This window comes from Ixodes scapularis, unplaced genomic scaffold (assembly GCF_016920785.2).
Source record: "Ixodes scapularis isolate PalLabHiFi unplaced genomic scaffold, ASM1692078v2 PGA_scaffold3__209_contigs__length_174095766, whole genome shotgun sequence".
NCBI lineage: Eukaryota > Metazoa > Arthropoda > Arachnida > Ixodida > Ixodidae > Ixodes > Ixodes scapularis.
In genome coordinates this window covers 68138017-68155588 of record NW_024609868.1, presented here as the reverse complement: position 1 = coordinate 68155588, position 17572 = coordinate 68138017, and the positions used below count along the sequence as shown (strand labels likewise).

Here is a 17572-nt window from a genome sequence, read left to right as displayed (position 1 = left end):
AAGCTTTGTGGAGAGCGAGCGCGTTTTGGGAACTGCTGACGTCACTATTTGTGGCAAAATATCTTTTGAGGGTGATAACGATTTCTTGGCGTTTACGCTTTAACTGGCCATTAGTGCTCTGAAAAGTGAGCCGCTCACGGCGACTGTCAAGCTCCGGAAGAGCAGGGTTTACAGTATTGATGTGTTCATGTCACAGGCTCACAACTCGTTGCTCACCGTCGCGGGTTTAATGTATCGCAACATATGATCAAACCGCGTTATGGTTACTGACAGGAATATTTCGAATAGCGTGACCACAGGATACCGTACGGCGCGGCATTGCAACCGGAAGCTCGCGCTCTGCCTTTGAAGCATAATTTTCAGCGCGCGAGCGTTGCCCATGGGCGTACCAACCGGGGGGGCAAGGGGGGCACTTGCCCCCCCCAGTTCTCAGAGTGGGGGGGCAAGGCATGCGTTTTGCCCCCCCTGAAGCGGCCGCCACTGGGCACAGCAGACACAGGCCGGCGGCGCCCAAGGAATACCAAGGGCACTGCCCCCCGACCCGCGCGGGCATATTTTTAACGCGCAGGCGATACAAACCCTAGCAACGGTGCTCACGCACGCCGGATTGGCTGGTTCGTAAAGCCTTGCTCCACGAACAAGGCTACACGGTAACCTTACGGAATCCATCCGCGAGACATGGGCCGGACGGGCCGTCCAGACCAGGACGTAGGCCCTTACACAAAATAAAGTTTTGCTTGCTCGCTTGGAGATAGGCGCTGCCGCCGTCAACATAGGCAGCGGATGCAATGCGAGTTTCCGAAGAGGTAGCGTAACTTAGTGGTGAGATGTCTGCCTCATACGTGTCAGACCCGGGTTCTATTTATGGTGTGGGCCGGCTTACTTCTTTTTATTTTTTTTCTCGAACATTTTGTTTTGTCGAGGCATTTGGCGATATTCACATTTCTTTTTTACCATTAACACTAAAAAAACGAATGTTGTTGACGAAACATCGCTAAACTAAATCGTATCGACTCTATTTACGGAAGTGCATGGGGGCAGCGGGGCTTGGGTTGCCGACCGGACGCCGCAAAGCGGCGTGTACGGGGGGGGGGCTAGGTGGGTTAATAGATTTGTAATTAGCAGCCGCACACCGTCACCGCGAAGCGGCGTGAACGCAGGTGCGGGGGTGGGTTAACGCGCTTCGAGTGATACACGAGCAGCCCATCCGGCGTGAGCGTCGTTGTTAGGGGTTCTATCGCCTGCACCGTAAAAGGAGCAGTGTGTGCACCTCCTAGTGGGCAAGAATTCCTACATTGGAGAGAAGCGGGGACAAGCCCTTACTTCAAATGCGTCAAGTCTCCTTGAGCTTCGGAATACAAAAAAAACGCCACTATTCGGAGCTAATCCCACAGTTACTCGACCTCTCTTGCGTCGTGTCTGTTCGCTCCCCGCGCCTCGTAGCAGTGTTGTTGCAGTGGGGGGGCTCGTTAAAATTTTGGTTTTTTTTGGATTATCTAGATCACTTTCTTCCTTCCCATCCCCCCCCCCTTTTCTACTCCGCATGCTTCCCCCTCTGCAAATATCAGCTGACCTTCCGACCTCTGTTCTCTGTTGATAGGCAAAACAACCACTAAAATTAGAAAGTAATTTGTAATTTGAGTGGAAGTCACTCGGAAAAGTAGTTAAAGTAAACTACTGATTACTAGAATAGAAATGTAATTAAAAGTTACTAAACTACCCAGAAAAGTAGTTAAACTACAGTAACTTGAGTAAAGTAGTTGAACTACGTACAAGTCTGGCCTGGCAAGCGCTCTGCGTAAGTGTTTTCACTGATCTGCCTAGCCCCGCACACCATCACATGGGCCAAGAAAGGTGTAGTTTTACTGCAAAGGAGAAATCAGCAGGGTCCAAGATGGTGACAATGGAGGATGGGGGACTGTTCCAGTGGCTGATGGCTTGAGAAAGGAATGACCAATTGAAAGCGTTCGTAGAGCCAGAAGTGTGTTTGATGGTGCAGACGTTGTTGAGGCGAGAAGATGTTCGGTCGAGGGGTAATAACAAAGTGGTTTTGAGGTCGGGAATGTGGTAGTAGATTTTGTGAATAAGGCACAGCTGAGAGACTTTCCTGCGAAGCTGCAAAGAGGACATGGTTAGTTCAGTTTTTAGCGCCGAGACACTGAAAGAAAAGTCATAAGTGGATGAAATGAAGCGAGCAGCTCTGTTCTGAACTGCCTCTACAGCGTATTGATGAGGTACAGTCGATGGGTATTCCAGATGGTTGAAGCATATTCTATTTTTGGTCTGACGTACGTGTTAAAGGTTAGCTTAGGGACAAAGGGTGGGGCGATTTTTTAAGTTACGTCTGCTTAGTTCAAGAGTTCCAGATGAATCGGCGGTAATGACTTCAATGTGGTTATTCCAGGAAAGGTCAGATGTTAGTCTTACACCAAGGTATTTATACACAGTAGCGGTCTCAATCAGATCGGAGTCCAAGAAGTAATTAAATGACAGAGTGGTTTTTTTCTTGGTGAAGTGGATTAGTTTGCGTTTATACTTGTTTGGTGACATAATCCACTCTTTGCACCAATTGTTAATTTTATCTAGATCTTCCTGAAGCTGGTTATTATTTTGCACACAAGTTACTTTGTTATGGATGACGCAGTCGTCGGCGAAAAAGCGTTTTTTTGAAGAAATCCCAATGGGAATGTCATTAATAAATATTAAAAAGAGTAAGGGCCCAAGTACGAACCCCAGGGGAACACCAGGAGATACATTTATTAAGGAAGATTCATGATCATCATGGACGTGACCTGTACACGGGAAAAAAGAAAGTCACGAATCCATGCAAACGGTTATTGGTCGAGGCAAAAAGATGATAGCTTAGAAAGAAGGCGTTGACGGAGGACACGGCCGAACGCTTTGGAAAAAAAAAAAAAAACTGCGTCAGTTTGGACGTGACATTCAAGGTTAGTGTGCAAGTCATGGATGAAGTCGCAGAGTTGCGTTTCGCAGGAAAGTACCTTTTGAAAACTGTGCTGCTGTTTAAAGAAAAGAAATGGGATGATAGGTGCCTCATGATATTGGAGTAGAGGATATGCTCAAGTAGTTTGCAAGAAATTGAAGTCAATGAATTAGGGCGATAATTAGATGCGGAAGAGCGGCTGCCCTGTTTAAAGACTGGGAATTACCCTTCCCACCTTTTGGTCAGATGGAAGGCAGCTTTGAGATGAGGACTGAATGAAGATGAGTTTCAAATACTCACTAGAAATAACACGGGTGTTTCTTTTAAATTTTAGGGTTGATGTTATCGGTTCCAGCGGACGAAGTAAGTTTTAGTTTATCAATCAATGTTTTAATACCAGCGGAGTTAACGTTAATAGGATGCATGCGCTCGTAAAGCTCTTCAGGGAGAGTGGGGACGAAGTCCAAGCACTCGTTAGTAAACACTGATGAAAAGTATTTGTTAAACACAGAACTATCATGCTGGACGTTGCACATCCGACATTCCTAACTCTCCCCATCTTCCTAAACGTCCGTGTGTGTCCTAACACCAGAAACCGGAATTTTAAAGGTTAAAAACGGCACGTTGCGAATATGGAACGCGCACTTTCATGCAAAGCTGACGTCAAGTGACTCAAATCGAAAAACATGCATATTTACAGTATTGTTATCTCTTCTGGTGAAGGCTAAACAACCGTTGCATCCGTTTTCGCGCACGAAACGGTGACTCCCAGAGAAAGTAAGAACGCTGTGATTGTCTTTATTTTAACAATGTAAACACACTTGCAGGCGTGCGCTGATGAAGCCTCAAAATCAAAACTCTCGTAGTGTGATTCGTGACTGCTCCGGCTACTACCCAACCTCGTTGTCACGCCACTTTCTGCAAGCAAACACTAAAATTGCCAGTAAACACACAAAAGCGACATCGATACAATTATCTTGTAGAATATCACCTTATTTAATCATAACTGTTTCAATAGGCACTACAAGTTGTATTTATTTTAAGAAGAAGAAGCAAAATTTTTTTCGTTAGAAAAAACAAAATATTAATGTTAAGTCTGGTAACGTTGTAATTTTGCCGAATCATTGCCACATCTTTAGAAAACTTCGACAAAAGTTGCGCCGAATTTTCGATTAAGGGGGGGGGGGGGGGGAAGAGGGTCGGGTTTGCCCCCCCACTCAAAAACAAGTTGGTACGCCACCGAACCGGAAGCTCGCGCTCTGCCTTTGAAGCATAATTTTCAGCGCGCGAGCGTTGCCGTGCTCACGGTAGCCTGCGTCAACGCTATTCTAAAACTGCCTATTAACATCATCGGTGTGTTTAGAGGTTTTATTTGTTGCTCTATCAAAAATAAGTAATTTAATGTGCCGTACTTTTGTGTACCGTGTTATTTGCAACGTTCCGGCCCGCCTCGCCAAAACTGCCTGTTCTAAGTTCTCGTTACGCTAACACAGACGCGCTTAAAATGCTTCGACCATTTCTTCATTTGAGTTTGCAATTACCCGAAAGCAGGTATGCGTATTTTGTCTTTTGAAAGTGCTTGAAGTGAATGGTCATGTTCCTTGTAATGACCTTAAAACGTGAACCCATTCCTTATATCTATTGCTTGACATACCTTTACGCGACCAGTTTTTTTCCTACGCGAAAAATAGACTTTTCGTAGACCATACGCTAGAGCTCTACACTGCTAGCGGGAGCCTTTGCCGGTACTTTGAGCAGAGATTGAGCTGGCGATCACGAGACCAGAAATCCGCAGAGTATGCGATATACGAAACAAAAAGTTCCTAATAAAATTAGACGTCTCGCTCCCTTCGTGCAACGCTGTTGCCACGGAGGAAACAAGAATTCTTATTTTAACGCGTTGTCTTATTTCGTTAAAACTGCTTCACGCACGACTACGCCGACCAGAACCATGCGGTAATAGCAGCACCAAGGCACCAAGGCCGAGAGTCCCTGACCCGGTCTCCGCACCGCCGCCGCCGTCCTCGCTTCTCTGGTTCTTCGATCGTTCGCGTGAGGGCGAGCGGGGGGCTGGGGTTCCGAATAAGCCGTGCTATGTACGCTTACTGGCACAGAGCGAACGAGTACGGCTAAGGAGCCTTATTAATTTATTTTTTTTATTTCCCTCGTACATTGTGTTGACATATAATATCAAATGCAACCTTCTAAGTTTGAGCCCCATGTATGAGTACGTTTCATGGCACTTGTATCGTTCTTAAAAGCGTTTCAATTTAATGGTAAATCAAGAAACGCGGGCGAATGGTTATTCTTGCTAGCACTGTCGTACTGTGAGCATACTGACATTTTTTGCTGCTGTGTAAATATTGCATATATATATATGTATATATGTGAACGGTCCTTTATGTGTGAGCAGGCGTTTAATGTCAACAAAAAAGCGTACGGTACATCGAAAGAGGCACATTTATCTTCTCATTCGGACAGGTGGATGCGAGACAGTAAGCGTACGAATAAACACACGTCCGATTCTATGAAGTGAAGGCCATGTGATCTCCTGAGAAATATGATTTACATATATGTACCCGATTCATTCTGATGGTAGTCTAATGCTAAAGCTTTTTTCATCATTGCTGAGGAGAACATAAGAGTTTGGAAAATCGCAAAGGCTCCGATCACAGATAAACGGTTTGGCTGCACGTAGAAATAAGTGAAGGTCGAACGATATCTCTACCGACCAGCCCATTCCGAAGATCGCCAAAGCCGCAAAGAGCCGAAGGCTGGAGAGAGGAAGTTGGACGGTCCCGCTACTCTGGTTTTACCATTCGCGAAACGTCGCCACGTTCTCTTTCAAGCATTACGGTGCGGAGCTTGCCGTGTCGGTACCCGTCGAACGAACAACCGAGGACGCTCACGTAAGTACCATTTCTCGCTTCCTGCCGCCTGATGTCATCCATGCGAAAACGTTCCCGCACCGTGCGAACGAACAGCAGCAGCGCACGCGAGAATCTCGTTCTGCGCACTACGTTACGCTCAAGTAAATATTGTCCTCTGTTAATAGGAAGTCGTCACAAGTCAACTGTTTTATGGGATTCTGCTTCAAGTTTAACGTGTCTTCCTTCCTGTGCGTTTCTGCTTCTTTCTTGCAGGTTTCGCGTTCAAATAAAGCTGTCCATCGACGCGTGGTTGTGTATCACTACTACCTGATGTACGTCAAATATTCCAGGCTATCAGTGGTATTGCTCTGGCAAATTTTCTCATTTACATTATGGTAATGGTAACAGCAAACACACCAGACGGCCATTGGGGCCATTGGCCGGTTGCGTAAGAGCACTGCAGCTCGGATCACGCGGAGCTAAAGCTCGCGCTCCAGAACCAACACACACTGGAATCAATCCGTCCCCCCCCCCTCCACCTAACCGTACCCTAGTCATCTCAATCAACACCGACGTGCGGCCATTTTTTCTACTGAGTGAAGCACCCTAAAGATCCCCGGCTTGCTTTCGTACGAGACTGGTTAAACTTTCTCACCTACAACGTCGGTATTGGACGTCCTTGGGCGAGACTGATACCCTAATTACATTGCCACTCTTAACTGTCATGAACCAAACGACAGTTGACTTAATCGCAATCGGCCAGAGTTGCATGGCGGCTCCGACTGTCATTGAGCCGCTAACAATCATTGAGTTCAACTGAGCTTGCCGACCTCAGTTGTACTCTATTTCACCTTATGATATACCGCAGGAAAGGCAGCAAGAGCTCCTTGCTCTGGGGCAGATCTCGGCGGCACAAGCTCTCGTGCATTAGCGAAAGCTGCCAACGCTACGAGATCGTGCTTCTAGCCTTCGCTGCGGTACAACATAAGGTGAAACCTAGTATAACTGATAGCGATTCGCCCAATGGGTTCGCCCCAATAGAGCTAAAGATGGTGGCGTTCGCCACATGGGCGCCCATGGCCAGCGCAAGCGAAGCCCTTAATATTGCGGAAGATTGGGGGAGGTATCCATAAAGTATCGTAGCAGCAAATATTGTTGAAAGAGGCCAGAGCTGCCGCTTGAACGATCACGTCGCGAAAGCCAAAGCTCGGCGAGGTTGTCCATTATAATGTCGGTGCCGATAAGACTTTCGTTGTGTCTCTTTCGCTTGAATTCGTGTGAAACATCCTTATTATGATTTTCTTATTCTAAACACAAACAAGAAGTTTATTGTATTTTGTTTAAAGCGTTTATAATTAATGAAAAGTGTGCATATATTAATTTTCATCACTATTTAAAACAAAAAATAATGTGACATCATTTTAGGTTTCGTGTTGGTTTCAAATGTGTCCCTTGACGCGCATTTCAACTGGAACCGGTGTTACACGGTACAAACCTATGTACTGTGTAATACCGGACAACATAGTTGAGCTCGATGACAGTTGAAAGATTCCAACGAACGTTGGCTTAGTGGCAGTTAAGAGTGCTTGTGTAACTGGGGTATAACTTCACGCTTTCTAAGGTGGCATTCACGCGAAGAAGAAATATGCAAACGAATGAGTATAACGTCAGCAGCCGGAGCATGTGCCTCCTTGTCTCGGCCGTTCACACGGACGAGGTGCCGGGTGAAAGGATGTTAGTATTGGTGGACGAATTTAGCGGTTTCTACTCTACACTCTACCGCAGACAAATGTAAAGGGTTCTTCTGGCATGGATCCTGGCAAAGTAGCCCCGAGTTTCTCGTAAGGCCGCCATTTTGGTTTATTCAATGAGCAGTTTTTCCTTGGCCTCTTCATTCTTGGTGAGCTTATCGAAATTCCGGGTGACGGGTTGCATCACAAATGCATTTCTTGAATACCGAGATTTGGTTGTCCACACATCGGCGCAACAAGGGCGCGTATTCGCACCGCCACCACATGCGGGGTCGGTGCTTGCCGGCATTGAAAAATTAATTTCCACTCTTTACATACGCGAGAACAACAATGCCATTATAAACGATCTAAGTAGATAAGAATGTTATATAAGTGGATTGAATGTACTGTTAAAAATTCGCTTATATTTGTAAAGAACGTTATCAGTGCGATGTTGCTCCATAGCGATCTTGGCGCGACTGGTGCATAACGACCCTTCCCATGCTTCGAAGACTTGATTGAACCGAAACGGCGACTTCCATGGCAACTGAGACTGTTCAGCCAATCGCCTTGCGAGGTTTGGTCGTCTGCATGTTAGTACCTGTTTGTGTCTGGCTAGCAGGCAGCTAAGACAATGGCGCTACTATCCAAGGGTCCAGTGACTTGAATCGACACTACCGGGTTTAGTAAACCAAATTATCGTTAAAAGCAAACTGATCTACAGATTGTTTGAACCACTCCGCACTTAGGCAACGCCTCCTAAACTTGTGGACATCTTCCTTTCTGATTACTCGCGCACCCGCGCACCTGGAGCACTGTACAAATTTGTCGACAAATCTGTCAAATCTGCTTATCCAATTTGTCCTTACTTCTTCTGAAATGCCAGAAAACATCGTCCCTCAGTATACATAACAAGGCCGTGCTGCTGTATTTTTGTACGTCACCTACCGAAGGCCTAGGTAAAGTAGAGATCGGTCAGCAGCGCTGCGTCAGCGCCTCTTCTGGGAATCGCGTTAGTAGACCGACCTCACCAGCCAGTTTGACTTCGCCATCGCAGCCGCAATGCACCGAGGAAACTTTAATATTTCTGCACGCGTGACAACCTTGCTGCACCTCTGCGTGTGTAGAGCACGAGATGGCATGAGCCCTCGCAGGCACGGCCGTCTGCCTCCTCTGAACTAAAGTTATGGCGGCGTCACCACTGATCTTAGCCACGCTCCGAGTCCGGCTCGAGTGAAGTAACCAAGAGTTGGATGCTTGTCCCGGAAGTCGACTGTCTGCTGGGTTTTATAGTGCACTTAGTTAATGTTTTGGTTCACTCTTTCTTGAATTTTTGCGTGGGTTTTAATAATCCCTTTTGGTATCCAATCTTGAGGACGAGGCATTTGAATGTGGTGCATGTGCACTTAGTCAACTATAATCTCGAAATTCTCACACCTCAAATGGCTTCCAAGAAGACCTCTCGGGCCTGCATGAGCTGTTATTGCGCTAGAAGCAGACTCTCTTGATATACCAAAAGCAAATTAAGCGCCTTGGACACTGTTTGGACCACCGCTCGTTTGAGTGGAAAAGCCTGTCAAGCGCTCACTTCCGGGACAAGCCGCTTACTTCCGGTGGCTTCATACCTGTTTGCTCAATGCACCATGCAGCCCCATCTGGTGGAGATCAGTGGGCGTCAGGCATGCGCCGAACGCTTAGTGAGGTCGGTGTATTCAGACAGTCAGGATAGGATCTCCAGCTAAACGCTGACGCACTACTCGTCTCTTCTCTGCGGCCCACGCTGGCCTCCGCTTGATGGCGTAGAAATTCCGGCACTATACTGCCTTGTTCTCCAGGAGGTGTCGGAGTAACGCCGCGGACATGACGTTACAGCGGCGCATCACAAAACACGCGACGTTTTCGTGAGCCGTCGTAAAAGCAGTCTTTGGCGGCTTAGTCCCAAACATATTCTCTTGCTGGAACTTGTTAGCTTTCAAATATATAAATATTTTGTTAAAAGAAACTACTGTGATGTACAGGCACAGTTGCCTTTCTTTGTGCATTTAGCAGCCTTATTTTCAAAGTATCCCTTATTTAGTAGTTTTCAGTTTGAAATAAACGGTTGTCCCCAGGTGCGAAGTGCGAATCTATGTTAACCGAGTGTCACAGAATTCGACTATTTTTCTCTTGTTTTGGAGTTTTTATGAGGAAGCGCATCCGGTTGTCGGTCGCCCCTTGCCCCGCGGATTGAGCGGGAGAGCTGGGGCCATCGGCTTGTGCTGTTTTGCGGCCCCCGCTAATTGGGAACCGCGGGAGAGGAGGGTGCGGCACTGTGTTTCGTCCCCGACTCGGGCGGCTCTTTTTTGTTGTTGTGTTGTCTCCTCAAGGAAAGAAATGGGGAAGTGAGGACTATTATTATAATGCAATTAAATGCAAAGGTGCAAGCGAGCTGAACAAGAATGTCGAAAATAATCCCTGGAGAAAGGGAACAAGAGGGACAAAGGACAAAACATAAATCTCCAAACACTGCTAGGTGACTGGTGCGCGACCGAAAAAATCCGCCTGGTCCGGGTATCGAACCCGGGACCTCTCCACTATTGGTGCAGCGCTCTACCAACTGAGCTATCCAAGGGTTAGACGTCAGTAGAGCAAACGGGTTTTATCAGCTCCCACCAGACTAACACCAACAAGCGTGAAGCTTGCGATTTAAGGTGATGATTATAATGCAATTAAATGCAAAGGTGCAAGCGAGCTGGACAAGATGCGGCCAAGCCAACAAGAAAATAGTCGTCCCCAACCAAGCCCCAAAAAAGCGGCGTGACCTTCGTGAAGAAGCCCAAAACAAGTGGAAGTTCAATAAATGTACACATTCTTGAATATAGTTTATTAATAATAAAATGAGAAAGAGAACACGCTCAAATACGAAGGCGAAATAAAAGAACAACTAATTATGTTATTCATGCGAGTGCATGATCAACGCCTCAACTACACGCAGTTGTCGTCGGATGTGTCCAACTCATCTGGAAAATCCGCAGCCTCCACTTCTGCTGAACCATACATGTTTTTCGAGTTGAAAAGCTGCAACACCTTTGCGGTCAGCTGAAAGTCCCGGAAGCAGACGCCTCGAAACTTGAGGCCATAAAGTACGTGCAAGATGCCGCTCAACATAGGATTCTTCATTCTGTTTCGGTAGCGCGACCTCACGACGTTCAGGTGAGAGAACACGCGCTCGACGTCAACATTGCTGAGGGGCATGGCCAACAACGACAGAGCGAAATCTGCTATTTCTTTGAAACAGCTTTCACCGCTTGCATCCGTGAAATCTAACACCTACCCAGAACGAAACTTCGTCTTTGTTGTTTGCATTTTTCCAGGGAAGAAGGCACGGCGATCTATACTGAGTGTCCAGGAGACCTAAATCTCCCTTGAACAATTTGAGAAGGGGCACATCCTGAAGGGGCACTTTTACCTGGCTCAGTACGCTCTCCGGCGAGAATGATTTCATGGAGTTCCAAAGCTGAATGTTGAGTGGAAGCCTAAACTGTACTTGCCTTGCAGCCTCAAAAATGAAGTCCCGGCATATCAATTCTACATCTCTTTCTTGGTCGGCGTTTAGTTTGGACGCAGCCATCTCGATGTTCAATTTGACTCCAATATCCACAGCAGAAAGTAGAAGATGGGTCGCACTGTCCTCCAGGTTGACTTCCAGGAACCGCTCTCTTGCAGCTGGGATGTACGAGGGGTTGATTACTCTGCAAATCATAGATCGGAAGAAGTTCTGTAGGCAATCAACCAGTTTCAGTAGATTTCCAGTTTCAAGTTGGAACAGCTTATTGATTCTTAAGAATTCTTGCAACAACGGCTCCAGGAACTCTAGGTACAACGTGTTGACAGGGTCCCGATACATTTCGGACAGTATCTCAGCGTCATAGCAACGGTACTTGTCCTTGCAGAGGGCAAAATGGAGCTTGAGTTCCTCCCACTGTTCCAGTACACACTTAAAATTTTTACACCCTTATTCGTGTAAATGGCTCGTCCTCTGGCTAACGCCTTTATTCGTGTAAGGGTGTTAGCCGCCGGAGGTGGTGAAAATCGTGTTAACTGCTAACACCCTAAAAACAATATGGCGGCCAGTATGCGACAGGCGATACGAGCCTGGCGAGCCGTACGCGGCTTCTCGCCGGAGCAAGAGCATACGGCTCGCACGCTCGTTTGGTGTCATCTGTAGGCGCAAAAAACTTTCCAAACATCTCTATATATGCTTTCAGCAACTGGAGATAGAGAGCCACCGTGTCCCCGAAAACTGAACTAACTTCAAACGTTCTTTGCCGCTGTTATTCAGCCTGTATATTGTGTCGTACTCCTGACGTCGAAGTGCACTGTGCGAAAACCAACTGTATGAACGGCCAAACAGAAATTCTAGGTTCCGTGGAAGTACCTCTGCTGCTCTGCTTGCACAAAGTTGAAATGAGTGACATACGCACTTGACAAGCACGAGGTTCTCGTTCTTTCGGCACAAGCGCGTGTACACGGAATTGTTTTTCCCAATCATAACGTTGCAGCCGTCCGTTCAAATTCCAATGCACCTCATGAAATCCAGACCGATACTGGTCAAAAAGTATAGAAGGCCTTGTGCAATCTGTTGGGCGCTTTGACCCTCGAGCGTGAATAGTCCCAGGAACGTGGGACTTTCTTTAGTGGTGTGCTTTCTTTAGGGATGTGCTTTCTTTAGTGATGAACAAGTATCGAACTACGACAGCGACCTGCTTTTGTGTAGACACGTTCGTGCTCTCATCAATCAATAATGAGTACTGCGAGACACCTATGTCCCTGACGAGGTCCTCAAGCAGGCAAGGGGCAAGAACTTTCGTTATTAGTGCTCCACATTTTGTTCGGTGCAGCTTTTGCTCGCACGCAGTGGACGACTGTATCAGCTCGCCGAGATGATCCACGGAGCGGATAGTGGCATGACACGCTGAGTAACATGCCAGCTTGAGCTACAGTTCTGGTATCGTTTTTGGAGGCGACGACATCGTGAAGCCCATGGTAGTCAAACGTGCACTGGAAAGTGGCCGAGAGTTTTTCGCGTGTTTTTCTGTTGCCATGTGCTGAACGAGGTCGGCATGTTGAGAGCGGATCTCGCACTTGTAGTACTTGCACGCTGCTTTTTTATAGACTTCGGTGAATGGTCGTAGCCAGTCCTTCAACTGTTTCCTTTTCCCACTCTTTACAATATATTTTGCCATACTTTAACCACTTCGAAGTCATTTTGCGAAAAATACAATGGCAACTAGACGCGACGACCGCGACTGCCGACTAGCTGGGCAAGGCGCAAAAACATTTGTGATTGAATAGTAATAGTTTTGTACTTTGTGACGGATGGTAGCTTGCGCCACCCAACCGTGGCGCCAAACGGTCATGCTGTTTCTCGCGTTTTTGACGACAAACGCGCTGCGAGTGAGCGCGACGAGCACTAACATAATGTTTGCCGGAAAAACGCGAATAAGCCCGAAAAACGCGACAAGTGACTGGAAAAATCTACTAGCGACTTGGTGAAAAAAGAAGCCCAAATCCGCTTATAATAAGCAGAACTGTACACCAACTTTCGACTTTCGAGCGAACTCGAGGCAGTGTATGCCGAGACTGGACCGGTGGGTGGACGCGACACGAAAGTTGGGAGCGACAGCGGGTGCGGCGGGAGGCGGAACGCGGGAAGAGCTCGGAGCGGCTCTGTAGGCCCCCAAGTGTGTGTGCTCGTGGATAAGTGTGGTGCCGAGCAGCATCGCACGGAGCATCCAAGCACACACAGACTTCCCCGTTTCGACCAGCGTCGCAACGGGCCCGCGTCAGCCACACTACTCTCCGGACTCAGGTTCGCTTCACTCACCCTCTTAGAATTGTATAACATTTAGAACTATTATTGTGTTATACCTGTTCGTTTTCTTTGTTCCTGTTTAGTGTCCAGTGTGGACAACGCCTGTAAACCGTTGCTGTGCCGGTTATTATTTTGTTATGTGTGTGAGTAGCGCCTGTGCGCTAAGGAAAGCAGTGTGAGTTTTTTCGCTTGAATTTCATTGTGTAAAAGCGCCGCGCGCAAAAAAAAAGCAGGGTTGGTTTGTGTTTTTTTTTTTTTTTTTGCTTTACAGTTTTGAGCGTGATTTTAAGTAAAATCTTTCGTTATTTTAACGCAACGTCTCCGTCTCGTTCCTCGCCCCTCACAATGAGTCCGTCCACCAGGGCGTGGACCTATCGTCCGGTCAGCGGTCCTAACGAAATTATAAATTTTGTTTAAATGGGGATCATTTGGATATTTTTTTTTTCTGATCTGTGTCAAACTGGCGTCCGCGACAGCGGACCTGATGACCGTAGTGACGGCTCAGTCTGAGAGGAGCGGGGGGTGAGGTTGAGGTCGCCTGTGCCGTAGGAAGTGCGCTGTGGGGCTGTCGCCGTTGCGGGAGCTCACAGCCCAGCTTGCCGAGCGGTAGTATGGAGAAAGTATCCTACGGTAACGAGAACCAGAAGGGTCCACGCGACCAAAACATGAAGCTTAAGGAGCTATTGGCCTTAGGGCAAGATTTAAGTCTCGATAAAGCTAGCCTTTAGGAGTGGTTTCAAACTCAGCTTAGCATCCACTATAGTGGATGCTAAGCAGGACTTGGAATTTATCCAAAACTGGGAGAGTGAACTTCTGCAAGAAAAATGGGAATCTCAAGAACAAACAGATAAACTTTTCAAGCACCGAACAAAAGTTGAGGCCGAAATCGAAAGCTGCAAGAAATAGAGCTTTTGCAAGCCACGGCCTACGAGAAAATAAGCCTATACTCTGTTTCATACTTAGCGTGCAACGCTGTCAAAACTACTGGCGCGAGCGCGGAGCTTCCATCTCGTTGATCATTTGCACGCGTTCTCGTGCAAACAGAACCAGAGATGAAGGCACGCAATCGCGCCAGTAGCTTTGACAGCGTTGTACGCTAAGTATGAAACAGAGTATAGAGACGTCGAGGGGGAAAGGTTCCGCAGGACCTTTCGACCGAAGACGTTGACGTATTTACCAAGAAGCGGAACGTGGTTTACGAAGAACAAACACGGGTTGAAGTATGTTGCTTGGAGGAGACGATTCGGCTGCTCGACTCCGAGGATGAAGCCCCTGAGAGGGAACAGGGCGTGGCCCACACGGAGACCCTGACAGAAAGGGATGTTTCCGTGCCAAGGCCCCGAAAGTTGGAAGAAGACGGGGTTAACATTGAAGGGGACGGTCCGGAGAACCAGAACCCGGCCGCCAAGCTGCCGCGCAAGTGTGGCTCGTCACATGTCGACAAGACGCAATCGTCCAAGAAGAGTCGCATCATCTGGTCGAGGTCGTCGGGAAGTGAGAAGTTGCCGGAGGTTCTCTGGAATCGCTTCGGACAATAAGGACGAGAAGGGGACACTCGGGCCGCCCGAGCGAGATACGTCCCGGAACGCAGCACTCGATGGACAGGGGCGCAAAGTTGGAGTCACACAGAGCAAGGGGGCGGCGACAAGGATGACATCATCAAGGGAAAGCCGGCAAAGGTCAGAGCTGGCGGCAGCAAGGCAGATTCGCCCGCCAGCCACCCGGCGACGCACGAGAACGGGAGCAGAGACCCGGAGTCGTGTGAAGGTCCGCCGATCGTCCAGCCGCATGGGCATCTAAAGGCGAGATCCAAGAAGAAGACGGCGAGAGCCAATTCAAACGCGCGGGCCAAGGGAGCAAGGAAGCGTCCTCGTTACCAAAGAGCAATAGCTTCAAGACCTAGAACGCGTCATCTCCGAGTGCGAAGCCGACAGGGCACCGAGGGACAGCATCCAGGAGGAAGACAGAGAAAGAAAAGAACGACTCCAGCGTGCAAAGTCGAGTCATGAACTCAAGCAGGAGTCTGCGGAAAAAGAAACGGCTATCAACGGGAACCGGCCGCTCTCAACAGGCGCAACCGCACTCAAGACCGCAGTGCTTGCGAGTGGGAACCCGGAATAAAAGTTGCCCTGGAAGCAGCGGACTACGCGGAATTTCATAGAGGCGCAAGGATGACAAGGCTTTCCAAACTAAGCAGTGCGGTGCATAGGCCCAGGTTGGAAGGTTAGACAGGGACCCTTTATTAGGCAGGTAAAAAAGGCCCTCGTGAATATTTGAAAAGCGGCTTAAAATGTAGCTCAGTGGCTCCTAACATGTTTCGTTTTGTAACTGTTAGGTAATCGTTAGATGGTGTTGATAATTGTCATGTGGAGACCCTGCTCACGAAAAGAATGGGCAATGTTCCCTTCTGGGTGCGGGCTGAGGTGTATGTATAACTTATTTTTGTCAGCATGCGCTCCGCAAACCCTGTGTGAAATTGGGGGTATTCACGTTACTTTTTTGTTTCCTTTTTTTTTGCCTAAGCTGTTGGGAGAAATGAGAAGAGACTTCTCTTTCTTTTTGCGGGGCCTTTTCTTACGTACTGGTTGTTTAGCGACTTTCAGGATGCTGACTTGAATATAATAGAAGTAAGAAACTGTACTTTCATCATGCACCCTGGCTTTCGCAAACGAACTGTCTGTATTGCGTCGAAGGAGCCCCGGGTGTCTGTGCGTGTTTTTTGTTAATGTTGTCGTTTTTTTTGTTTTTTTTTGCTGTGTGTGCACGATTACATTTTAAAATGCTTCGTGGTTCTGTATGTTCGTGATCTGTTCAGCCGCATGCATACGTGCAGGATACTGCCCAGTTTTGTGTCGAATTTTGTGATTGTTTTAATATTCACTGGTGAATATTCTTAACTTGGGAGTGGTGTTACAAAATTCGACTATTCTTTTTTTTTCCGTTTTTTTTGAGGGAGCGTATCCGGTTGTCGGTCACCCCTTTCCCCGCGTGTTGAGCGGGAGAGCTGGGGCCATCGGCTTGTGCTGTTTCGCGGCCCGCTATATTACCCAAGCATCAAGGAGAATGCAGGGATTGGTGTTCCACGCGCCGCACGTGCTGGCCTCAGCAGTAGCAACTTTTCTAAAGCAAACACCTAAAACAGATGGCATCTTGCACGCGCGTTCGTTAAAGCTTTATTTTGGTTATATACTTCGAATCTTTTATACGGGGAAGGCGTGCGTGTGTGGCGCGTGGAACACCAATCCCTGCATTCTTCTTGATGCTTGGGTAATATAGCAAATGGTCTGGTCCCCTCTCGAGGAGGATGCGGCAATGTGTTTTGTCCCCGACTCGGGCGATACCTTTTTTTCTTGTTGTGTTGTCTCGTCAAGGAAAGAAATGGGGAAGTGAGGACCTCGGCTTGGGTTTCGACTTTCGAGTGAAGCCGAGGCAGTGCATGCTGAGACTGAACCGGTGGGTGGACGCGACGCGAAAGTTGGGAGCGACAGCGGGTGTGGCGGAAGGCGGAACGCGGGAAGAGCTCGGAGCGGCTCTGTAGGCCCCCAAGTGTGTGTGCTCGTGGATAAGTGTGGTGCCGAGCAGCATTGCACGGAGCATCCAAGCACACACAGACTTCCCCGTTTCGACCAGCGTCGCAACGGGCCCGCGTCACCCACACCACTCTCCGGACCCAGGTTCGCTTCACTCACCCTCTTAGAATTTTATAACATTTAGAGCTATTATTGTGTTATACCTGTTTGTTTTCTTTGTTCCTGTTTAGTGTGCAGTGTGGACAACGCCTGTAAACCATCGCTGTGCCGGTTAATTTTTCTTTAATTTTTTTTATGCGTGAGTAGCGCTGGCGCGCTAAGGAAAGCAGTGTGAGCTTTTTTTCCTTGTATTTCATTGTGTAAAAGCGCCGCGCGCAAGAAGGGAAGGAGTTGGTTTGTTTGTTATTTTTTTTGCGTTGCAGTTTTGAGCGTGATTTTAATTAAAATCTTTCGTTATTTTAACGCAACGTCTTCGTATCGTTCCTCGCTTCTCACAGTGAGCCCGTCCACCAGGGCGTGGACCTATCGCCCGGTCAGCAGTCCTAACAAAATTATACGTTTTGTTTGCATGGGATCATTTGGATCTTTTTTTTTTTTTTTTCGAACCTGTTACACTGAGAAAGCCTCATTATGAAAACAAAAGT

At 47.7% G+C, this 17572-nt stretch overlaps 1 protein-coding gene across 1 annotated transcript in view; it reads right to left on the bottom strand.

Annotated features, from left to right (window-relative positions):
• Positions 1-11331, bottom strand: part of LOC8030021 (nose resistant to fluoxetine protein 6) — a 122774-nt gene extending 111443 nt beyond the window's left edge. Inside the window, exon 1 of the mRNA XM_042292483.1 lies at positions 11075-11331. The gene's annotated coding sequence lies outside the window, so the exon portion shown is untranslated. The remainder of the gene's footprint in view (positions 1-11074) is intronic.
• Between the last annotated feature and the right edge of the window lie 6241 nt (positions 11332-17572).